Source organism: Protopterus annectens, chromosome 3.part1 (assembly GCF_019279795.1).
Source record: "Protopterus annectens isolate FY-2018-M chromosome 3.part1, PAN1.0, whole genome shotgun sequence".
In the NCBI taxonomy this organism is placed as follows: domain Eukaryota; kingdom Metazoa; phylum Chordata; order Ceratodontiformes; family Protopteridae; genus Protopterus; species Protopterus annectens.
Window position 1 is genome coordinate 1,639,268,551 of NC_056732.1, and position 26,426 is coordinate 1,639,294,976.

The following is a 26,426-nucleotide window of genomic DNA, read 5'->3' on the forward strand; positions in this document are numbered from 1 at the left end:
ATATATACCAACCTAAGGCAATGCAATCTAAACAAGCTAGAGACCTGCTACAACAAAATCGCCAAATTCGCCACAGGGGCATCCTACCATAGTCATCACTGTCTCTCACTTGCTAAAGTGGGCTGGCTTGAACTCCCTCACCTCCTTCATTGGTATCAACTCTCACTCGCCCACAAACTAGTAAACCATCCACTAAATGTCCCATCCCTCCAGAATCTACTCCAACCCTATCGCGCCACCAGACCACTAAGATCCAGCAACAAAAATCACTTGCAGATCACTAAAGCCAATAACTCTGCTGGTGAAGCACTATTCTCTTGCACCATAGCCAAATTATGGAACTCCCTTCCACCCACAATTACCTCCGTGCCATCATGCACCCACTTCAAAACTTTACTTAAAGCACACATAAAAACATGCTGGCTATGCCCTTGCAACTCCCACTCTAATATCATCCACCCCATCTAACCACTACCTTTCTTTCCACTCCACTAACTACCTTGATTATAGCAAGCTCAGATGCTCATAAGCCTAGTACTTATTATACAGCAGGAACTTCACATTGTAACATTTGTTAATGTCTTTTATGTAATTCACAGATAAAGATTCTAGTTGTCTACTGATGTACTATGTTCTTCATCTGTAAATATGTTGTAAGTAATTGCTATGTTAAATTGTTAATCGCTATGTAATCCAATGTAACTACTGTCTGTTTATTTTAACTGTGGAGCTTTTCTCCCCGGGCCTCCACTGAAAATGGACCTACGTCCAGTCGGACACTCCCGGTCAACAAATTTAAATAAATAAATAAATAAATAAAATAAATAAATACATTGTTACTGAGAAAATTAAATAGTAGAGCATTAATAAATATTCAAGTAATTAATTTAACTGAATGTCCAAAGTGGATGGAAAAATCATCATTCTTAAGATAAAGATATGGGGAAGGGATGGGAATATATGTAGAGTCTCCGAACAGAGTTTCAGTGAATGCAAAAAAATTGAAAGAAATTCACCAAACCACCTCCTGCAAACATTAAAAGAAACTGTTTTGAAGGCATCAAACCTCAGTGCACCCCACACACCTCCTGGAATTATATATACCAACGCAGAGGAGAAAAAGGCAATTTCCACTTGCTCATGGAAGGTAGTTTTGGCAAATTGCTTTTGATTTTTTTTGCATTCACTGAAACTATCTTCATAAACCTGGCACTCACCCAGGAATGGTATATGTTCAGTAGTGAAAATGATTACTAGTATCTCAGGACACTTTTTTGTTGAAAATAGTTTCATTTGATCCCACTCTGCTAGCGAATAAAGAGGGCTTACCTAGGTTTTTAACTCATGAAATCATTGGAAGTCAACAGATAACAACATATGATGATAAAAAAACTAATGACTCTACTATATATTTGCTCATGTCTCAATAACTCAATACTTTGCTCAAATGTAAGCAAATGTTCATTCTTTGGGTATTCAAGAGCAAGTTTTCTCAATGCCCATGTAGAAGACTTCACTCTCCCATACCTCAATACTCATATTTACCAAGTTCAATTTCATATAAGAAGGAGGAAGGGGCAAACGCATGGTTGAAAATCTGCTTGCAATTGAGCATAAGAAGAACCAAGCATTTGGCATGCATGAGCTTCAGTTACAGCAGTGGCCTTCAGATTTTTCTATTGACATTAGAGCATTGCTTGTTACAATGTTCCATGTGAGACAGGAAGTTTTAACTGTGTTTTTCTGAAGTGCAACCATACTGGTAAAGATCTTCAGTAAGATATCACAGATGATTTGTACAGGATCATGAAGGGACAGTAACTTTTGAGTTGTCTACTTAAATTATGGACTATTGAAATGCTTGGTGTCAAGTTCTTTATATATATCCTTATACTTTGGAACGGCAAAATAATTTTTTAGGGATTCTATAGTACCAGAATGTAAAAAAATGGCAAGAGGGTTGCTGACAGTTTCAGCTATCACAATATCGCTTGTTGTGCAATGAAGTAGTTGTGAAGTCATTTCTTTGTACTCTCATGGTAAGAAGAAACTTTCATCAGTTCCTGAAATTTGAGAAATAAATTTTGTAGGGACAAAAATTTGCAGGATTTTCAAATTCAGATCATTAAAATGTTATCTTTTCAAAGTCTTAAAGTTGCCTACCCCTACTGTAAATTTGATCTGGGACACCCCTCCCAGTCTGGTGTTCACTCTACTTAATACAGTGAGAACATTTGAGAAGGCCAACCCACTTAGGTTCTTAACCTTGAATGTTTCTTCTGCTCCTCCTTCCTCTCTCCTTGCACTTTACTAAAAAAAATTCACTTTATTTTGCTTTTGCCTCTTCTTAAAAGTATTCAATTGTGTTTATTCCGTTGCATTTATCACTGTTTGATAGTAACCTGATTAAATTGTAACTGTTATTCTAAGTCTTTTGGTTTAAGCAATTGGGCTTCAGACCAGTTGTTTTACATTAAGAAAGTTTGTGGTCTGCACTGTTGTGGCAGGACAGATAGCTTACATCCTTCTAAGTTGGGAACTGATGATTGAAGGCTCAGTGTCTGTTATTCTGAAAGTGTATTAGTTCTGGTTTAAGCACTTGGGCTTCAGGCCAGTTATTTTGCATTAAGAAGGTTTGTGGTCTGCACTGTTGTGGCAGGACAGGTAGCTTACATCCTTCTAAGTTGGGAATTGCTGATTGAAGGCTCACTGTCTGTTTTTCTAAAAGTGTATTTGTTCTGGTTTAAGCACTTGGGCTTGTCTGATTGAAGACTGTTGGAAAAGGACTCCGTTTTTAGCTTTTTTACCAGTTACTTGGGTAATTTGTTTAAATCAGTTTGCTAGTTTTCTATTCTTATATAACAAATTGCACTTTATTCATCTGCTTTTACTGTATTTGTGTTTCTTCCTACTTTATTGCATTTATTCTGCTGCAATAATTACTGCTTGTTAGTAGCCTGATTAAATTGTAACTGTTATTCTAAGCCTTTGGTTGAAGCACTTGGGTTCAGACCAGTTGTTTTACATTAAGAAGGTTTGTGGTCTGCACTGCTGTGGCAGGACAGGTAGCTTACATCCTTCTAAGTTGGGAGTTGTTGATTGAAGGCTTAATGTCTGTCATTCTAAAAGTGTATTAGTTCTGGTTTAAGCACTTGGCCTTCGGGCCAATTATTTTACATTAAGAAGGTGTGGTCTGCACTCTTGTGGGAGGAGAGGGTAGATTCTGCCCTTCTGAGTTGAGAGTTTCTGGTTAAAGGCTTATTGTGCCTGTTTATTTGATCTGTTTCTTTCTGAAACTGGTACTCCTTGTTTGCTGTACCATAGACTAAATTCAGACCTGCTGAATCTATGTTTGTATAACTTGAGCACTAATCCAGACCATCTTTTTTTGGAGAAGGTTCCCCTGCACCCTAATGGTAGGAGTGTGCTGTTAGAACTTGTCTGATTGAAGACTGTTGGAACAGGGCTCAGTTTTTAGCTTTTTATTGGTTAATTGGTTAATTTGGTTAAATCAGTTTGCTCATTTGCTACTGTTACATTAAAAAAAAAATACACTTTATGCATCGCTGCTTAACTAGGGTTAAACTATTCCCAGCACCATAAAGTCTGCTCTTCAAATATTCCCTTAGAACTAGCCAGATTTTTTTAGATTTAGCACTCAAATCTGTTTCTTTGAGCTCAGCACTTGTTCAGAACTCATTGTAAGCACTAAATAAGCTACAAATTACTACAGCACTCAACGTTCCTCACTTGTCTAGAGAAAAACTGTTTTTAGTACTTAATAAATAAGCACCTATCAAGGCATGTCTAAAGGTCAGCTCCAAGTGTTTTCTCCTGTCTACCTGATGAATCTGAGCATCTTGGGGGAATGCAGCAATTGCCTCATGTACACAGACAACCCTCTCCTGCTACCACCCAACACTGCAACCTGTAAGAGATGCACTTATATAGCCAAACTGGAAGCAAAGCTCTCTTCACCCAAGACTGGACTAGACAGTCAAGAGGAGAAGATAAACACTTGCACCTCACTACACTCATCACATAGTCCCTCAAAACCTACACCAACAAAATACACACATAGAAACACAAAACACATACCTACATTCGTGGAGGCTTTCAAAAATCTGCTCAAGCAACAGAGACCTCCAAAGCAGAAACACAAGCTACCTCCACCCCTCAACACAACCCAAATGACACATAGTCCACAAACTCAGTGTGCCACTCAACCACAGCTCATAAGGCATAACAATGTACACAACACTCTAGTCATAGGTGACTTTATAGTCAGGCACACTGGTGTTCCACCCACCAGGCTAAACAATGAGTAAGTTAGTCAGTTGCCTGTCGGGTGCCATGATCTGCTCCATAATGCATGCACTCAGGTCACTCCACGACAAGTACAAATATGATTCTGTCATTGTCCATGTTGATGTGAATGACCTGCGACGTACCTCCCTGGACTACATGAAAAGAGACATGGAGGAGCTCTCCGATCTTGTATCCCACGCAGGTATGACCCTAGCCCTGAGTAGCATCCTGTCATCACCCAGAATGATACCACATTACAAGGACAAAATGATTGACATCAACAATTGGCTAAACTTCTGGTGTCATTCTAAGGGGATCCAGTATTTGTCTGCCTGGGATGACATGATCAACAGAGCACAATGCTTTGTCAGAGATGGCCTGCACTTGTCGCCCTTGGGATTCCGGATACTGGCTAAGGCTCTTGCCACCCCTATAGTGCCTTTTTTAGGCAAGGTTCAAATGACAAATTCACCACCGTAACAGGTACAAGCAAGCAAAATCTGAGGGAAATGCTACTCAATGCTAGAAGTCTAAACCTCAAAATGCATTCTCTTGAGGCACTCCTTAAAATGAAGAACATCGACATCTGTGCAATGACAGAGACCTGGTTCAAGGTTCCAGAGAGCACCCCTGCATTACCAGGCTATAATTCGGGTTCATATTAGAAGAACGAAAACCCTAAACCATGAACGCTCACATGAGCGACAATGCCAGTGATCGAAAGTGGGATTACGAGGTTGTGTTACAGTGAGGAGTGGGATATTTGCCCTTCCTCACTGTAGTGCAACCACAGAGTTAGAATATATAGTTAACAGGGGTGTGGGGGGCACAGCCCCCCACAATAGCAACTTCAATCATCAGCATTTTCACTCATGTGAGCGTTTGCGGTTTAGGGTTTTCGTTCTTCTAATATGAACCCCTATAATTCATATTACACCTTTTGGCCACCTAACCTGGACTGAAACACTAAAGGCAGAGGCATGTCCATATTCATTAAGGATATCCACACTGCCAGGCTAGTTGCTCAATATAATGCATCCAAGATTATCCAAGTGCAACTAACTCTGGGCAAGACCGCAATCCAAATTGTAACTTGCTACAGATCCCTCACCATGCCCCAGGATTCCCACTCCTCATTTCTTGATACCCTGGAAAATATTAGGGTACAACACAACACCCTAATAATGGGCAATTTCAACTACCCACCATTAACTCCTGTACCAACTCTTTTGCTCAACGTTTTCTGGAATTCATAAACTCCAATGCCTTGGATCAACTTATGCACACCCCCACCAGAGGCAGAAGTATCCTAAACCTGGTCATTACCAACATGGGCTACTGGTGTTTCACACCAGAGGTCAATTCCTCGTTGGTCAGATCCAACCACAAGCTAACCACCCTAGACATCCACATCCCACCCCCACCCCCCATTAGGGAAACCACTGTAAAAAAATTTCTCAAAAGCCAACTTCACGCTTCTTAAGACAGAAGTGGCAAACTTCACGACAGCCATGCAGACAGACAATAGAGGTATGACTGCTGAATCCTACACAAATGCACTTTATAAGCACTTACACGAGTGCATGGATCGTGCTATCTCTAACAGAACAGATGCTATCCTCCAAAAAAAGGAAGCCAATCTGGTGGTCCCCTGCCATAAACAAACTCTACAACAGAAGAAAGATACTGTTGCAAGAAAAGAGTAAAATCCCATGATTGAAGGAACTCCCTGGTCAGCCTCAGTAAGAAGCTGAGATCCCTCATAAAATCCAACAAAGCTAGTTATGAAAACAAAATTGCCACTGATTCTAAAGACAACCAACAAAGCATTCTATAGCTATGTCAAGAATCTCAATGGCAACACTCAGATCTGCTCTGAGTTATAGCACAATGGCACTAAATATACAATCCAACTGATATTGCCAACATCCTGGCAGATAGGTTCAGTGCTAACTTCTCACCACCTAAAGGGCGCATCTCTATACCAGAAGAATGAAAAGTTCCCATAATCATGGCTGCACAGGTAAAATCCACACTCTCCAAAGCCAAGAACACAGCATCCATGGGACCTGACAACATCCCAGGCTGCGTTCTACCCGAACTACAGAATGAACTGGCAGTTCAAGTAAGCACCATGTTCAATCATAGCCTCACCTCAGGCTTTGTGCCCACTGAAAGGAGCACAGTAACGGTTATCCTCTCCACAATGGGACAGCTACCACAGACCTTAGGAACTACTGTCCCATTAGCCTAAGAGCCTGGTCTGCAAGGCCATGGAACATATCTTCATGGAACTTATAAACAAAGACATTGGTGATCCCCAAACTCTGAACCCCACCCAGTTCTGGTTTGTAAAAGGCAGATCATGTCTCCTAAACCTGATAGACTACTTTGAAGCAGTCATCAAAGCAGTAGACAAAGGTAAGGTGGTTCACACAGCCTATCTGGATCTCGCCAAGGCTTTTGACACCATCCTCCACTCTGGAATTATAGATAAACTCACTAAACTAGGTATAAATCCCTATGACACAAGATGGGTTGCCAACTGGCTCACTGACATAACCCACACTGTGAAAGTAGCAGACTCCGAATCCAACTTCAGACCAGTGACAAGTGGAGTACCACAGAGTTCAGTCCTGGGTCCTCTCCTGTTTGGTATCTACTTTTCTGAAGTACAGGCTAACACAGAAGGTCTTTGGCTAATGAAGTTCACAGATGACTGCAAACTAGGAGCCATAATCAAAACTCCTAACGATGTGGACATCCTACAAAAGGGCCTCACTGAGACAGATGCCTGGTGTCAAAGCCATGGCCTCAAGCTCAATGTCAAAAAGTGCATTCTCATCCCCTTTGGTAAAAACTCTGTATCCATGAGCTACCACATAGGTAGTAGTCTACTTAACACCGAAAGTGTGATAAGAGACCTTGGGACACAGGTGGACAGTAGCCTCTCCTTTGATAATCACATTGCCACAGTAGTCAGAAAATCCTTCTACATGGCACACCTCATCACAAAAGATTTTTCTTCCAGGAAAAAGAGGTCATTGTTCTCCTCTACTCATCACTGATTAGACCCATTATAGAGTGCAACGCCCCTTTTGGTATGTACCTCACAAGACATCTACAACAACTGGAAAGGCCACAGAAATATGTCACAAAGAGGATTACTGGCCTCAAACAGATGCCCTATGCAGACCGTCTCAAAAAACTCCAGCTTTATTCCGTCACATATCACCTACTCAGAGGTGATCTCTGCCTGACATACAAAGCTATGTCAAACACAGAGCTGTTGGACATCCTCCACTTAAAGAAATCCCAATCCCTCTGCTACATGCTCTAGGGACCTAAATCTTGTCACCCCAATAAACAGAACATGCTGGAGGAATAGATTCCTGTCCCAGAGACTTCCCATACTCTATAACAAACTACCTATCTATATTAAACAAAGCTCCTCATTAGCACTCTTCAAGAAAAATCTTGATGATTGGATGGGAAATAGGAAATTCACCCCGGGATCACCTCTGTGGATCTGCTCGACAGGGGCACAGGAAAATAATTTTCTTGGGTGGCGAAAGCCGGGGTATCTTTTTGGTTAGGCTTATATAGGCCCTAGGGCCAATAGCCTAGTACCTACCTATGAACCTATAAGACTGGAATAAGGTCTGCTCTTTTCATCTGCATTTTAAACATTCCATTTGTAATTTTATTAGTCTGCATATATAAGTTATTTCCCCTGTAAATTTTATAATTTTATTAATTTATTTATTGCATTTGTTTATAAGGAAAGTCCACTGGCCCTAAAAGAGTCCATTTTCTGTGGAGGCCCCTGGCCGATGGAGGAAAGCTCCACCAACAACATAGATACAGAATATAATAAACATTAATGGTACAAAAGTAGATACAGTGTTACACATAGTGATTACAGTAATATATACAGAACATATACATAAAGGCAGGAATTTTGTTGATATTGGTGATATTGTTAGGGTTGGACATTAATATCCAGTCTGTTGTGGAGCCCCAGTTGTTATTTTTGTGGGGTCTGGTGATGTCTTTATGTAGTTGGGAGAAGTTGTATAGGTTTATGTTTTTTGAGGGGTTCTTTTGGGCAATGTCTAGCCAATCAATGTTTGCATCACCTAGAATGATGGTTTCATTATCTATGTTTTGGGATTTCCAGGCAAGTATGTTCTCTAATATTGGTATGTTGTTTCCTGGAGGAATATAATGGGTGATTATGCAAATGTTTTTATGATTGTTAAGTTTTAATTTAGAGATTAGAACTGTGGCTGATGAGAGGTTGGGTGTTGGTTTTGAGAAGGGAATTAAAGTATATTTGCTAGGGAAGAGTATTTCTACTCACCTTCTTCTGTTGTGGGGCCGATCAGCTCTGAGGCATGAGCAGCCCTGATAGAGAAATTCTATGTCTTTTACATATGATTTCAGCCAAGTTTTGATAGCTGCTATAATAGCAGGGTTGTTTTGTGAAATCCATGCCTAGAGTTCAGGTATTTTGTTTCTAAGGCTTTGGAGATTTATGGTTCATAGTAAGAGAGATTTGCTAGGTTTGCTGGGGCTGGGGAGTTGGGCCTGGGTTGGGTTGTATATCACCACAGTGGGATATAATGCTTTGTTAAGTTATGTGGGTTATACTTAATAAGGTTTTTTTTGTAAAGTAGTTGCTGCTGGTGGTGTGATAATGGGGGTGCCTTTGGAGAGGTAGAATTTTTACTTTGGTTAGTACAGAGGTATCAGCTGTGAGTAAGCTAGGGTGGATGTCCGAGTAACTTGATAAATGTGGACTATGTATGGCGGTTGTACAGGTGGGTGTAGAAGGTTTGTTGGATGCCTGGAAAGTTGTGATTATTGTTAGGAGAGAGAGAGTGTAAGTAAGAGATGTGAGATCATAGTAATAGTGGTGATGGACATGATGGTGGTTGAGTGCAGTGTGATAAGAGAATGAATATGAGCAGGATAGCTATAGTTTAGGGGATAGAGCACTATGTGAACCTATTTAGAAACAATGGGGAGGTAGAGCGGTTAAGAGGTATGGTATGACTGGGGGAAAAGTTTGGGGGGTTATGGGATAGGTGGAAGAGAGGTGTGGGAGGGGTCAATTTAGGTATACGGCTAATGTTATGGGGGGTGAGCAGGGATGGGGAGCAGGGTGGAGAGGAGTGAGAGTAGCGAATGGAGTGGAGCCCAGCCCCTGCAGGGACAAGAGCTGAAAAACTATCAGTTTAAGGTATGCAACAAGCTTAAAATATCAGTATCTAACAAAAGATTAATCTAAGTAGCTCATGAATGCTTTAAATAAGTATCACTGTGAACACACAAGCAGAGTCTTTGGGCAATTATAGAGAGAGTTGTAATTAGTACAGAGGAAGCTGAAAGCAAAAGCAAAAATTTACTAATTTAAACAGTGAGTGCTCGGAACTGGAACAGTGTGTGTGTGTGTGTGTGTGTGTGTGTGTGTGTGTGTGTGTGTGTGTGTGTGTGTGTGTGTGTGTGTGTGTGTTTGTGTGTGTCTAATTCAAGGTATTATGGTGCCATCTAGTGGCAATTTGGCTGGAATAATGGAGAGGGGGAGAACCCTTCCTTGTTGTGCATATACCTTTTAGCACTAAGCCTTAGAATTTTACAAAAACTAAGTTGTAATTCACCTGTTGCAACAAAAAAGCTGTAGGGTGTCAGATTCCTGCTTCCCAGAGGTTTTATTTAGTTAAAAGATAGGCAACTTCAGCGAACAGAATAAATGTTTGGGTTTTTGCAGTTTAATCCCAGGTGGAGGTGGGGCGCAATGCAGTTAAGATACTCGTGCAAACTATTGAAAAGAAAAGCTGTAGGGTGTTAGGTTCTTGATTCTTGGAGGTTTTATTTAGTTAATAGATAGCCAGCTTCTTCAGTGGACAGAATAGACTTTTGTGTTTTTGTAGTTTATTCCCAAGTGGGAGGGGAACCACATAGTTAAGAAAGCCGTGCAAACTATTGCAACAGAAAAGCTGTAGGGTGTCAGGTTCTTGCTTCCCAGGGGTTTTATTTAGTTAAAAGATAGCCAGCTTCAGTGGACAGAATAGACTTTGGGTTTTTGCAGTTTAATCCCAGGTTGAGGGGGATATGCATTTTAAGAAACTTGTGCAAACTATTGCAACAGAAAAGCTGTAGGGTGTCAGGTTCTTGCTTCCCGGGGGTTTTATTTAGTTAAAAGATAGCCAGCTTCAGTGGACAGAATAGACTTTTGAGTTTTTGCAGTTTAATGCCAGGTTGGGGGGAGCCACTCAGTTTTGGCTTAACTGTACTCGATCCAATTAGTTATCATCATACTTATATACTTATCATTAGTTCTGTTTATATAGGGGTCAAATGGAATTACCACATACACATTTTGTATGAACGTATCACTTCTGTGTCTCTAGATGTGATGTGTTTAATATATAGAGACCACTACACTTTGTTGTGTGATGTTTTGCTCACCTTTAAAGTATAGTATATCCTTAAGCATACATTTGGAATGTTTTTCGACCATTTCATTGTCAGTTTCAAAGAGAATTTGAATAGGAATTTGAATTGGAGAATGCCACACGCACATATACTAATGACAAAGTTTATAAATAGTTGATTTTGCAGTGCATCAGCTGTCAAATTGTCACTGATTGCACATAAAAGTATATCCAAAGTTATTTTACTCAGTGTAAAGGGAACCAGTGATTTTTTTTCTTTCTTTGATTTTGTATAACAATGGCAGTAGTATGTTTAGTGAACACAGAATCTCATACACACAAAAGAATGATGCACTTTGGGTTTAGCAATTTTTTTTAAATGATTTTTCTGAGCTTGTGGCATTCTGCATTTTTGATTTTTAATTTATGATGCTTTTGCCTCTATGCAGTGGGGCTTTAGATTCTGTTATGAGCTCATTTGCATACTTTCACCTATTTTTGTTGTCTACTTACATATTATCTATGTTGGTCTCCATACTTCCCTGACAGAATGCAGTTATCTCTAATTATTGTTATTCTTTTCTATTTCTATTAGTTTTGTTGATTTCTTCAAATGAATATGGAAGCTGATGTCTAAGTTTCCTGTTGCTAATTAACATTACATTTTGCATCTTATATGCCATCATGGTGTTTTAGGACCATGAACGTATAATATTTCTCATGTCCTGAATTTATCCAAAACCACAGCCAGCACTCGGACAGTATGTTAGACTCAAATTTTAATTATAAAATAGCAAGATAAAAAAGACAAACCGGTTTCACACTGATGAAGGCTTTGGTGTTTATGCCGAAACCAGTTTGTCTTGTTTATCTTGCTATTTTATAATTAAATTTTGGGTCTAACATACTCTCCAAGTGCTGGCTGTGTTTTTGGATGTTTACCCATTTTAGCCGTGCACTGCTATACTTGCAGGAGCATTCTTGTGTGACATGTCCTGAATTTAGGTCATGCCTTGATCAATTTTTGCTGGGAGAGCAGATTTTATGCCTTCTGCATATCAGATGTGCAGTACATCACAATGGAGTTTTACGTCTGGAGCACACATGGAATCAGATGAGGCCTCCATCACTGATCTATGGGAGCACTTCACCTTAAGCATCAGTTTTTCTCCCACATAGTCTAGCTATCCATGACCATCTTGTAACTAATGTTCTATATAGTAAAATATGTACAAAGGCTTATATTCTCATTTGACGTTTGCTATGGTCCACCCTATCAAAGACCTTACTGGAATCACAGTATCCCACATCCAGTTGTACTCCTGTATCTGCAGCTGCTAGTGTTGTCTGAATAAAGTCATATTCAGCTGAGTGGGTTCAAATGTCCACACCTTCCATGAAAGGCATGTCATTGATGCTAATAAAAACAATCTTTTGTATATTTGTAAAATTTCTTTCTTCCATCCTTTTAGTCTGTGGCTATTGACATTACCTTTCTTTTTATTTCTACTTTCTCATTTTAACCTACGACATTTTTTTCTTGCACATCCTATTTTATCTCCTTGTTATCATACCCTTCCTAGCCACATGTTTTACTGATTTCCCAGATCCAAGAGACTGCAAATATGTGCACTTTGTCAATAACTGCCTTGTCTTCAGTAGTAATTCAGAGGATGACTTTCTTTCTTACAAATAGTCGCTCATCAGTGTTGCTATATGGTCAGGATTAAAGCTGAACTCTTTGAAAATAGATGTATTCAGCATAAATAAGGCAATAAAAAAATTTACAAGCATCATATGAATATATTTTTTGTATTGTAGAAATGCCCCTCTCCCCGTTATTTGGGAATATATCTCTACCAAACTCACACAAGGTGCTAGCTTTAGGTTCAAGATCACAGTGAGCTAAACTGAATGCTTGGTTCTATATTTGGCATAGGTGCTTTCCATTATGGGTACAATTGCAATCTGTAAAATGTTTCAAATGGTTTTAATGTTGTATGGTATATCCCTACTGATAGGTAAAATGTTGGCTTGTATAGATGTGTGAAAATAATTCAGGTATTTCTCAGGAATAATAGAAGGTGCCAGTGTCGCTTATGCCACAAAGGTTAGAAGGTTACAAAATCTAGAGATATGCAGACATGTTATATTATTTATGTTAGTTCTCTTAGGAGAAAGTAAGCATTTGAACATGGAACATATGGCATCTAGGTCTAAGGAAGTCATTGTTACACTGTATTCAGCATTCATAGGTTCATAGGTTCATAGGTTCATACTAGGCTATCTGCCCTAGGGCATTTATAAGCCTAGCCAGAATGTGTTTGGCTTTCGCCACCCATTTTAAATTTATTTTGCTATGCCCTTTTTCAAGGTTAGTATACTGTGCCTCTGTCTAACAGTGACACAGAAGTGATACCTGGGGTAAACCTACGATCTCCCATCCACACATCAAGATTCCTCTACAAGAGAGTCAATGAGGGACTCTGCCTAACCTGGACTGGGATTTTATTCCAGAGTGAAGGGAGCCTCTGGGTTATGAATCTGTCCCTCCAGCATGTCCTATTTATTTCAGTGCTGAGGTTCAAGTCTCTCGAGCGCGTAGCTCGATGGGATTTGGATTTTCTGAGGTGCAGCATGTCCATTAATTCCGGGTTGGACATGGCTTTATACATCAGGCACAGATCGCCTGTGAACAGGCGGTATGCCACTGAGTAGAGCTGGAGTTTCTTTAACCGGGCAGCATATGGCATCTGTTTGAGCCCTTTGATCCTCTTGGTGAGGTACTTTTGGGGTCTTTCCAGTTGCTGCAGGTGTCTGGTAAGGTACATCCCAAAAGGGGCATTGTACTCAATTATGGGCCTGATGAGGGATGAGTAAAGAGGCACGATGACCTCCCCTGATCTAGATGTGAATCCCTTCATGATTAGGTGGGCTATATAAAATGTTTTTCTAACCACTTTGGCCACGTGGTTATCAAATGAGAGATTGCTATCAACTTGGGTCCCTAATTACTTCTTCTGTACTTAATGGATTACCACCTATGTGGTAATTTGTGGACACTTTGTTTTTGCCAAAGGGGATGACTATACACTTTTTGGCATTTAGCTTGAGGCCATGGCTCTGGCACCAGTTGTCTGTTTCTATGAGGCCCTTTTGGAGGATGCTTGTGTCGGCTGGAGAGTCTATTATTGCGCCCAGTTTGCAGTCATCTGCGAACTTGGTCAGCCTCAGTCCTTCCGTGTTGGCCTGTACCTCCGAGAAGTATATACCGAACAAGAGAGGTCCCAGGACTGAGCCTTGTGGGACACCACTTGTAACTGGTTTGGAGTCTGACATGGCTCCAGCAATTCTAACCATGTGGGTTCTGTCCTTGAGCCAGTTTGCAATCCATCTAGTGACATAGGGGTTTATATTTAAGCTGGTGAGCTTATCTATAATGCCCGAGTGGGGTATTGTATCGAAGGCTTTTGCGAGGTCCAGGTAGGCTGTGTGGACCACCTTCCCCTCGTCAATGGCCTTGGTGACTGTTTCAAAGAAATCAACCAGGTTTAAGAGGCAGGATCTGCCCTTAACAAAGCCGAACTGGGTAGGATCCATTGTCTGTAGGTCCCCAATATCTTTATTTATGAGGTCCATGATGATCCTTTCAATAGCTTTGCAGACCAAACTAGTCAGGCTTATGGTGCGATAGTTTCTAGGATCCGTTGAGGCACCACCTTTATGGAGAGGGACCACTGTTGCTGTACGCCACTCTTTGGGCACATATCCTGTAGTAAGGCTGAGATTGAACAGTAGTTTTATGTTTGGGTTTAGCTCTTCTTGGAGTTCATGTAGGACACAGCCCAGGACACTGTCTGGTCCCATTGATGCTGTGTTTTTTGCTTTGGAGAGGGTGGCTCTTACCTGAGCATCTGAGATGTCAGGGGGCAGCACTCTGCTGGGATAGATCATCAGCCCTATCTTTGAGTGCAATGCTCCCTTTGGTATGTACCTAACCAGGTATATCCAATAATTGGAAAATCTGCAGAGGTTCCTCACCAAAAAAATACAAGGCATAAGTAACACATCCTATGCAGACTGCCTCATGGCCCTTTCCCTGTAGTCTACCTCCTACAGGCTGTTGAGATGGAGATCTATGTGTGCATCCAAGACACTGTCAGATCGCAATCTGTTGGACCTCCTGCATATCCACAAAAGAAGCAGCACAAGAATTATCCATTCCAAGGACTTAAACCTTGCCTGTAATATCATATAAATAGTACCTGCTGGAGAGACAGCCATGTATCCCAGGACTACCCCATTTCTGGAACAGGCTTCCCATCCATGTGAAGCAGAGTTCCTCCCCAACCCAATTCAAGTGCTTAGGCAACTGGATGGGGAACAGGAAATTCATCCCCGGTTTGGCACTTATGTCTCTAGTGCACACAGGCAATCTGTAAATGACTCATCTCCCAGGCCCCTGCTTCTAAATGTTTCACCTCCCAAGCTCCTGCTTACAGTTATCAAGGGTACCAGAATTTGTCAGAGATTTGGGATGCATGGCTAGCCTAAAAAAGGCATTTGTGGTTATTAGCCTAGTAAACACCTATGAATCTATATATATGTATAAATATATAAATATATATATATAGATAAATATATATATATATATATATTTATATATATATATATATATTATATATTATATATATATATATATATATATATATATATATATAGTTATCTATCAAAACATCTACTCTTCATAACATCTAAACTCAAAACATCAAGACCTTATTATAACATCTAAACTTCAAAACATCTAAAACTCATAACATTGAATCTCAAAACATTGAAAACTACAAAGCAACTATAAATAACATCCCACAGAGTTTTTATTATGTTTATGCAGGGGGTCAAGCCCCCCTGCACCCCCCATGAGCTTTGGTCAACAGATGCCAAGGTGGTGCTTTATGTTGAACGTACAGATAGCTACATCCCCTAGCCACCACAGTAAAGAGTGCTAATGTGAGGCTAGTGTTATAGGGAGTTTTAATGTGAAGATCGGGAGAGACAATTGTTTTCTTTTCTCAATCTGTTGTAGGTTCAATGTATAGGTTGTTCGATTTTATGTAGTTTTGAACTTCTTAAAACTGGAGTAGTGCACTCAACTTTAAGTAAGTTCAATCATTCGTCAGGGAACCATATGTATAGCTAGATAGACAGATATAGATATACATATTAGGAAGATGTAAGTTAGATGCAAAAGTTGCACCTAAGTTAAATCCTTAGATTGGTTCAGGATATTTAATGAAAGCAGGTTTCCTGTGTTTTTGTATCATTTGTAGATTGGGAATATTTTTGGTGTTTTGGAAAATCTGAATATCTTTATGTATTGCAATAAAGTTACCAGGCGTGACCAAACATTTCATATATTTTAAGGAGAAACTGCACCTCTTCTTTCTTCTGGGGTATGGGATATCCATTTACAGTCATCAACAGAGTTCTAGCCATTATCTTTTCTGCACAGTTTGTAGAGCAGATGTTTCAAGCTTTCTTTAAAACATTTGGGACTATAATGCAACTCAGTTATGAGACTTGTCTAGTACAGTTGCTAGTAAAGTACTGGTTAAAGAGGAATCAAGAGGTGGGGGCTCCTGGTTAAGCTACACAAGTGACCCTTTTGTCTCATTATAGCACTTTCTGAACATATGGATTTTGTAAGAGGCAGTACTAGTGAGGACACTGGCATACACTTAGATCTCCATCCCTTCTTCCACTCCTATCTTCTTAAGAATAAAGCTAAGGAAGTTATCCATACCTTCATGTATGTCTTCTTCTTGAGTCTTCACTCAGGAAAAACACCGCACAAAATTTATCTCAAATCATCACAAATTAGTGCTTGTCCTGTTGTTATAAACTGTCATGCTTTTTCATTCCCAAATAATGTGAAGTTACAGGGAAGGTATTCTTCAAGCCCATCTGGAATATGGCTTCCTCTTTCCCTGTAAACTTCTGCAAAGAATGTAAAAAAGTTTAAGATGTCCCCAGCAGGAGCGGCTGGATTCAATAGTTAAACAGCCTTCATTCCCATCCATAAACAGACCATCCTCAGAACTTCAACTCAGCTAACTTCTCAACTTTACCCTCCACTTTTATATTTTAATCTTATATCATACACAGTGATGTTCCTTTACTCCTCAGAATGCCTAAACAACAATATTTTGACTGAGCATTTCAGTCTTAGACCCTAAACTCTGGGATGGAGAGCCACTTGACGTAAGAAGTGAAGAGGCTTCATAAAGCCTCCACAATAATTTGAAAATATTTCTAAGCCAGATTTGTAATAAGATGTTTATTTTAGAGTATGTATGTCAGATCAACATGCCCCCATTTTCCACATGCTGCTCCTTCCTAAATAACCTTCTTCTTCCTAAGTTTCCCTGCAAGTCACTAATGCTTGGTATACTAGACTCTTTGTATATATTTGCTATCAGGTGTATGACATAATATCAAAAACGCAAAATCCTGAAAGCCCATTTAAACATATTTAATAAGTAGGGTGAGTCTCCCAGCCCACCACCCTACACCCCATGCTAATTACATATACCAACTCTGGGACTGCACAACAGTGGTAAAAGTACACATTCCAATTTTCAATATTTTGAGTTTTCAACCAAATGAACAGAATCCTTACTGTCACCTCTTTATTTCACTACTCCAACACATCTATTTCAATACTTTCACCTTGCTCTACACTAACTCGGACTTCTGTGTAGTGCATAGTAAAGTGATATTCTCTTTTCATCTTTGGTCTACCACCTCTCCTTACAGTCCATCTCACAATTTATGCATGCTTGTATTACTGTATATCTACATCCATGACTGGTAGCCTTCTGCCTATGAAAATACTTTTATAACAGCTATGCTCGTCTGATGAGTGTTATCTCTCTATTCACTACATCAGCTACTTGCGTCTTTAATTGCTTGTTTTCTAACTTTGAATGCTTCTTCTTTGTAATGTGATTCTAACCACTACATTGTCCTATGTGAATAATAACCTTTTACATCTTTTATCATCTTAACCTTTGTAATGGTTTGTAGATATCAACTTTGTGCTCCTTTTCTCATCCTAAAATGTAAGTCACATTTGTTTAAAATGCATTATTAGCAGTTGTTTCTTATGCAACACCAGGATACAGGTGAAATGCATTCTTCAAGGTTCTTCCCACGACCAAGATTATCCAAAAGATGAGCAAAAATAATGTATGCATTTATTTATTTTATTTTGACATTTGTTAACTGGATATGTCTGACTGGGCAAGGAGCTCATTTTCAGCAGATGCCTGGGGGGGGGGGGGGAAGCCCAGTACACATATACAGCATATTATAATTATTAGCTTCTATTATCAATCCACAAGCCAAAAAAACAGTAAGACAACTCTTATATAACTACTAAGTTGTATAGGTCTGGAATAAACTACCACTGAATATTAGTTAGTTAGTTAGTTAGTTAGTTAGTTAGTTAGTTAGTTAGTTAGTTAGTTAGTTAGTTAGTTAATTTAACATTTGTTTACTGGGAGTGTCTGACTGAGCCAAAAAGGCCCATTTTCAGCAGATACCCAGGGAGAAAAGCTCCAAGTGTACATTAGTAAAAACAAATAAACATAGAGTAAACTTATATGTCAATAGTGTGAAACAAATACATGTAGATTAACATCATAAAACAGGACTCTAAAGCATAGTTACATTATACATATTGAATTGAAGTCAGAAGTAAGTAACCCAACATAATTAAAAATTGAGATGATGCAATAAAAATAATGGCACATATAATGCAGTCGAAGTGTGACACAAGTTACACACAACAAAAGTAATAGATGGTGCTTGACAACAGTACTATAGAATGAGATTGTATATATTGCCTTGGGGACTGGTGATACAAAGTTGAAAAGTTGAAGTAAAAGAAATAGTATAAATGAATGAAACGATGTCCTGTTAGTTATAGCCACCATCTCTGTACTGCAGTTAATGTCATATCCAATTATGACAAAGTTTGGGCCAATGATATATGGTATGCTGCTATGCTTTCCTGTCCCTTTGTAAACTGGCTAGCATGATGATAGGGTGCAGTGTGTGGAAGTTTATTCTAGTAGAGGTTTAGTCAAGTCTTTATTTGACCTAATGCATGCAGTATCACACAGAAGCATTTGGAGGAAGGTAAATGTTTGTATTTGACTTTAGTGATGAATGTTTTGTTGTATACTGAAATATTTGGCATTAAGGGTTCATAGGTTCATAGGTATGTACTAGGCTAATGGCCCTGGAGCCTATACAAGCCTAGCCCAAGAAATTCCCTGGTATCATGCCACCCAAAGTTAGTTAGTTCTCAGTCCCCTTGTAAAGCAAGGCCACTGAGGTGATCCCTGGGGTGACTGCCACCCAAAGTTAGCTTCCCATACCTTGTCAAGCAGGGCCATTGATGTAATCCCCAGGGTGAACTTCCTATTGCTCATCCACTCGTCAAGATTTCTCTTGAAAAGGGGCAGTGAAATGCCCTGCTTGACATAATGAGGAGTTTGTTCCAGAGTATGGGAAGTCGCTGGGTTAGGTACCTGTCCCTCCATCATGTTCTGTTTATGGTGGTAATGAGGTTTAGGTTCCTGGAGCATGTGGCATGGAGGGATTGGGATTTCTTTAGGTGTAGCATATCTAGCAGCTCTGGGTCAGACGTGGCCTTGTAGGTTAAGCAGAGATTGCCTCTAAGTAGGCGATATGAGATTGAGTATAGCTGGAGTTTTTTGAGTCTGTCAGTGTAGGGCATATGTCTAAGGTCTAAGATCCTCAGGTATTTCTGTGGCCTTTCCAGTTGTTGCAGGTGTCTAGCGAGGTACATACCAAATGGGGAGTTATATTCTATAATAGGTCTAATGAGGGACGAGTAAAGAGGGACTATGACTTCTTTCTTTCTGCATGAGAAACCTTTTGTGATAAGATGTGCTACATAGAAGGACTTTCTGACCACAGTGGCAATGTGGTTATCAAAGGAGAGGTTGCTGTCAACCTGTGACCCCAGGTCTCTTATCACACCTTTGGTCTTTAGTGGATTACCGTCTATGTGGTAGTTCATGGGCACCAATTTTTTTTCCCAAAGGGAGTGACAGTGCACCTTTTGGAACTGAGCTTGAGGCCATGATTCTTGCACCAGTCATCGGTCTCAATGAGTTGTTGTTGTAGCATGTCTGTATCCATAGGAGAATCTATAATTACTCCCAATTTGCAGTCATCTGCGGACTTGGTTAACCATAGTCTCTTTGTGTTGGCTTGGACTTCAGAGAAGTAGATGCCAAACAGGAGAGGACCCAGGACCAATCTCTGGGGAACGCCACTTGTAACTGGTTGGTAGTCATTTTTAAAGTCTGCTACTTTTACAGTGTGGGTTCTATCAGTGAGCCAGTTACCTACGCATCTTGTGACATAAGGCTTTATGCCTAGTTTAGTGAGTCTATAATTCCTGAGTGAGGGATGGTGCCGACTCTGAAAAAGCCCTATAAGGTGTGAAAGTGCTTAGTTCACATGATTTTTATCTATTTTTTTATTTGTTTTTATTGTGAATAAAGTGATATCACTGCTTCATAGCTGAGCCAGTATTTGTTTTTCTTCATTTTGCAACATTGTGGAAGTTTGGTGTCCTGGTTGATGATATTGAAGGCCTTGGCAAGATCCAGATAGGCTGTGTGCACTACCTTGCCCATTGCAAGTGTGTGTGTGTGTGTGTGTGTGTGTGTGTGTGTGTGTGTGTGTGTGTGTGTGTGTGTGTGTGTGTGTGTGTGTTTCTGGTTTAGGGTTGGTGTTAGGGCTAATTTAAGGGATAGATTAAGTATAGTGCATGTGTGGGGCTGCTTACAGCATATGTCTGTGTGTCTTGTGTAGTGATGGTGTTACAGAAAGGGTTTTTCAAAGGTAAGATGCATGGTTGGGGTAAGATGTATGAGGAATATCTATGTCCATCCTTACTCATGAGCTAACCATAATTCTGCTCCTGTCTTTAACCCCAGACTTACACCTTATCTTAAGAAAAACATTTCTGTAACACGAGCACTGTTCATGTAATGTTGATCTAAATTAGTAGTTAGGGTTTTGGTTTATGGATCATGAAAGAAAATGGTTTGTTTTCCTCTTGCAATTTTCTGTACTTTCTTTGTTTTATTTTTTCATTAAGTTATTTTTGTCAAAGTTCAACTATCAATCAACTGTATTTTGTTGCTTTTGCATTTCGATCGATAGTCATATGCTACTTGTTCTAATATGAGGAGGGATGGGGGCTGGCATAATGGATAAGACATTTAATTCACAGACAAGAGGTACAGGGCTGGATTTTCACTAAGGAAAATTGGATAAGCTTTAAATGGTACACAAGGGCAGCTAGCCTAGTACGTAGCTTACCTATTTACCATGAGTACACTATCTTTTGCTGGATTTGCAGAGGCACTGGAGATATTACTAAATAAAGTGGCATTAACTGTAACAGAAAATTTGCTTTTGTTTTAAATAGTGGGACCAGCTATAATGAAAGAATAGCACTTGTTTGACAATTTACATGTGTTTGGTGAATATATGGAATAGATCTTATTAAAATGCGTCTTCTTTTTTTTCTCCTTTCAACTTTTCTCGTTAGGGGTTGCCACAGCAGAACAACTGTTCACAGAACAATTGGCAGTGGAGTTTTATGGTGTCATGTTGCCAGCCCGATGCCCAACCTTTCACAGAAGGCACTCTTACTAAAATGCGATTGCAGGCTGCAATTTAATTATTGCCTTTGACATTAAGTTTGCACCTTTGACAATGAGCAGTTACATATTCAGATGATAAATGTACTGTATTGGTATTTCTGTGTATTAACTGTGACTTTTATATCAGCATAATTTTAGTTCAAAACCCATATATTCAAGTGTGCCACAACAACTGGACATGTCAGTGGTCATTTAATCAAACACATTGTTCTGTAGGGAGGGGCTACTGTTGACTACATAGACAATTAGTGCTGAGCTATATGATTGGATGTTCAGACACCAGCTGATCATTACTGTGTATGGAGCTGCCATAAATCATACAATAGTAGTCTGTGATAAAGACTCTTTGCCATCTAATTAAATTATCTGCATAAAGAAAGGGCCGTGAGCATTTTAGGAATTAATATTAACTACATCTAGCCAGATACTTATTCCAATCTATTTCAAATGTTTTTTGAATGCATTAAGGACAAAGATCTGGTAGCTGTTGACACACTGAGGTACTTAAGTGATATTGGAAAATAATTTTATTAAATCAACTGCATACCAGGAGAATCTGTAAAATTCACTGCAGAGATTAATGTTGTGGAAATGGCTATTCTACTGAATTTTAAATCAGTGACTGCAAAGTGTTTATAAGAAATACTGCTCAATTTAGATAGGCTTATTTGGGATGCAACTATCTACATGTTGCTGAATTTAAAAATATTGTGTAATTGCATGCTTATACTAGTCTGAGCTTTCCTATAACATTTTACTACTAACTGCAAAATATGTATATTGTAACTAAGCTTTTGATAATTCCTACTGCTTGCTGGTATTAGTATTTTGTTTGTTCAGCAGTCATTGTATAAAAGCAGTTGTTAGTACAATAATAAGAGATTATTTAGGTATTTACACAGGTTCTTTAGAATTACTGTAGTGAAAGGAGCTGTTACCTTGGCCAGATGCTGTTATTTTTTTGGTACTCATGATGACTCTTAAGACACTTCTGAAATCTTATTATAGTGCTCGATCTCTAGACTACAAAATGCCGTCCCCACATTCACCCAGTCCTAGGAATACAACACTTATACTTATTCATTTGTTTATTGACAATCGATTACTGGGAAAGTCCAATTGCATAGGAGCCCCTTTTCAGTGGAGGCCCAGGGAAAAGATCTAACGTATTACAAAATATTTTTAAGAGAAATAATTTTACAGTCTTTAAAAATAATACCAAAACAAATGCAGTTTAAATAATTATACCAAATTAGACATAATATGCAAAAATTGGTTAAGAGTAGCTGCAGGTTATATAACAATGATTTAAGAGTTAGAGAAATTTTAGCCACTTTATGGAGAGCTGCAATATAAAATGAGAGAAAACCAAGCTTATGGTATATTTAGAGAGAAAGCCAGGGGAGATAAATTGATAAAAGTAAGGAAGTAAGTGAAGAAGGAGAATAAGACATACGGGTATGAACAGGTATTTGTTCACAGTTAGGGATGTAGTTTATTCTGGGGTTGAGCAGGAATGCTGCCAGCTTTTGGCTGGGAAGTCTTATGGTTTTAGTGAAGTAATGGATTGTATGACATCACTTCCTGTTAAACCTGATTAGAAACTTTAGCGTCAGGAACACAACTCTATCACCTTCTCCAAAACCAAATAACTTCCAGTCTCCTGCAGAACTGAGCTACTGCTAAGGTATTTTCTTTTCAAACTACTTCAGCCAGGTGCCTCCCTATCTCATGCTACCAAACTCCATAATAAAACCACCTCTACAAAATCTTCAACCTTTCCCTATTAATTTCTCACACCAGACATCCCCAAACCAAATTGTACTGTACTGACCATTCCGTCTTCATTCTTGCACCCAAACTCTGGCAATCCCTCCCCATCAGCGAAAATAAGTCTTCTCTTCCCCCACATTCAGAGCTCAACTCAAAATACACCTCCATCAAAAATCTGACTGCAAGTGTTTTTCCACTGGACACATAACCTAACTCACTCCTCACCTGCATCACTCCTGCTATCACCCTCTGTCCTTATCTGCTGCTTCACTCTAATATTTACTGCTAAAATTAATTCACATTTGTTTTGGCACTCTTTTAATAATATTTATATACTCTTTCAGTTGTCAATGAGATTGTCTACCTTCTTTGATTACTCTGTATTTGTGAATGTTTCTGTTTTATTTTTTGTGAATTTCTACACCCTGGCTATGCCTGCAAATGATCACTGTGATCAGTGTACTACCCAGTAAACAAACTAAATAATATAAGATAAAATAAAACAGTCAATTCATCCCATAGTCTTTCCATAAATACTATAATATAATACATATAAACCCAGAATTATATTTTTTGCTAAATTTCACAAACAAATTTTCATATATTGAAACTGTACAACCTAGAAATATATTGTTAGAACACTTTTGTTAAGCAGTCATAAGCTTTCAAGTGACATCAATAAATTTCTGTTGGGGTGCATATTTTTGAAATATTTACAGAAATAGAAGTATATATGCTTAGTTGTATAATTAGCAATACAAGTAATACAGAATATCTTCAAAATGTAATAATTACAGTGCAAATATCAGAGATGGCTTTCTTTCACAGTATCTAAGATTTTGCCCAATGCCACATGTAAGTCATTTTGTTTTTTGAAGTATTAAGTACACATGGAAATATTGTTTCAAAATTACTAACAAACAACTAGCAATATCTCCAGTATTGCATGATATAAATGGACATTGACAATTAATTTTCCTCTCTCTCACCATGACATTTCATGCCATACCCATCAACAGTATGTTGGTGTCTCATTTATGAAAATATGAACATAAATATTAAAATATGAATAACAAGTGGAAAACCAATTCATTTCTCAAATACAGGACATCTTAGATTAAAATTCTTTCATTAGCAACTCCTTGTCCTTCTAATACTGCCTATTATTCACTGGTAAGTCACTTAGTGAAACAAGTCAGAGCCCAAAAAACGTCTGGACAACATAAGGGTGTTTACCGGATGTATACATAAAAGGTGCTTTAGGCTTGAATTAGCTATGTTCATCTAGTTTCCACACTTACTTCTCAAACTGCTTTTAAATGATTACATCAGTCTGTTGTCTACAAACTTATACTGCTGCACTTTAGTTAAAAAGGATGACTTATACATGGAAGACACAGTCAGCATAATGGTTAAGGTCTTTAACTCCCATGCATAAGGTGCAAACTTCAGTCCTGACTGCTGACCATTGCCTGTGTAGTTTGTATTTTCTCCCTGTGTCTCTGTGGGCATCCTACCAAAATCATGCTGGGTGTTCTAACCTAAAACTCATGAAAACTGAGTCATGGGTAGCACCACAGACTCTAAGCGGTGCCTTTCAGGGGAACAGTTGTATATACCAAATACTTTAGACATCAGTTGTGATGCACAGTGTCCTTTAAACAGAATAACACAGAGCACATGATTTGGTCATGTTGACTAATGTTACCAAAAAGGGAAATGAGGACCAATTTTTGAGGGCTAGCCATTGTCCACTTCCCCAGTTTGGGTTACCTGGGCTAGATCTGTTGAGTGAAAGCCGATGTGAAAAGAATATGCCTGCTAAAGAACTAAGGATTGCTTTACTAGGTATAGGCTCATTGACAGGACACAGCTTGGAAATGGATGAAATGATGATACAGAGGAAGCTGGATATCCTGTTTATCCAAGAGACAGGGTGAAAGGGCATTGCAGCAAAGCCGCATGGTTTGGGACACAGAGTCTAATTCTCAGGGGGAGGACAAACTAGAAATGGTGTGGGATGAGAACGACACTTCAGCAGACAGCGAGGGACGTCATCAGTATTAATAATATACTTATGGCAATCAGACGCCAGAGTAAGTGTAGGGCACTACAATATCAGCCTATGCCCTACAGCAGGGCTGTGATAGGGAAGAAAAGAGGGTATTCAGACAGCAGTTGCAGGAACTACTAGATAAAGGAAGATAACATGAGCTGGTGTCGATAAAGCGGATATAACTGTTGAAACTGGAACAGACAGAACATAAAATGAAGACTGCCTGGTTCCTCATGGGGAGGACAACAGAGTTCTGTCTAGCCAATGGCTTGATGTTGACCAACATATGACTCAACATGGAAGAGACAGTCAAAATATCACATATAACAGTGACCAACATATAATTCAGGTAGACGTTCTCCTAGTAAGGAAAGAGCAGTGGAATACAGTCAGAGATTGCAAAGTCATCCAGAGTGAAACAGATTGCTTACAGTATAAACCAGCTGTAGGCAGTCAGCTGCAAGCAGAGTTCAGAGGTCAAAGAAGGGTCTAAGGTCAACAGAGATTGGTCTGAAGATGTGGACGTTGGTTGAACTGAAAGCAAAAGAGTTCAAGGAAATAGGGCTCTGGCACCTCATGAAGAAGAGGAAATAGGTGGAGTTGAAGAAGAATGGCAGCACCTCAAAACAGCTTGTGTGAGGAATATAGAATAGGTATGTGACTGAGCCAGTATGGAGAAAGAATACATAAGGAAAGCTGGTAGTGGAATGCAGAAGTTTAGGTAGTTATCAAATGAAAGAAGGAATACAGGAAAAGTGGGAGACAAAAAAGATGGAACAGGGTAAGAAGGAATGCGGGTTGGCTAACAAAGAGGCTAAGAAAGCAGTTGCAAAGAACCAGGCATCAGAAACACTCTATCAGCTTCTGGAAAGGGACTCAGCAGATGGCGCACAGACAATCTATTAGACTGCATGACAAAGGCATAAAGATAAAGAAAGTAGCTGTCAAGTGCCCTTCATAAAGGATGCCAGCAATAACCTGCTCACTAATCCACAAGACATCAAAGGCAGACTGAAGAAGTACCTCTAGCAGCGTCTGAATCAAGAAAACCCCACAGACGTTGCACTGCCCAGA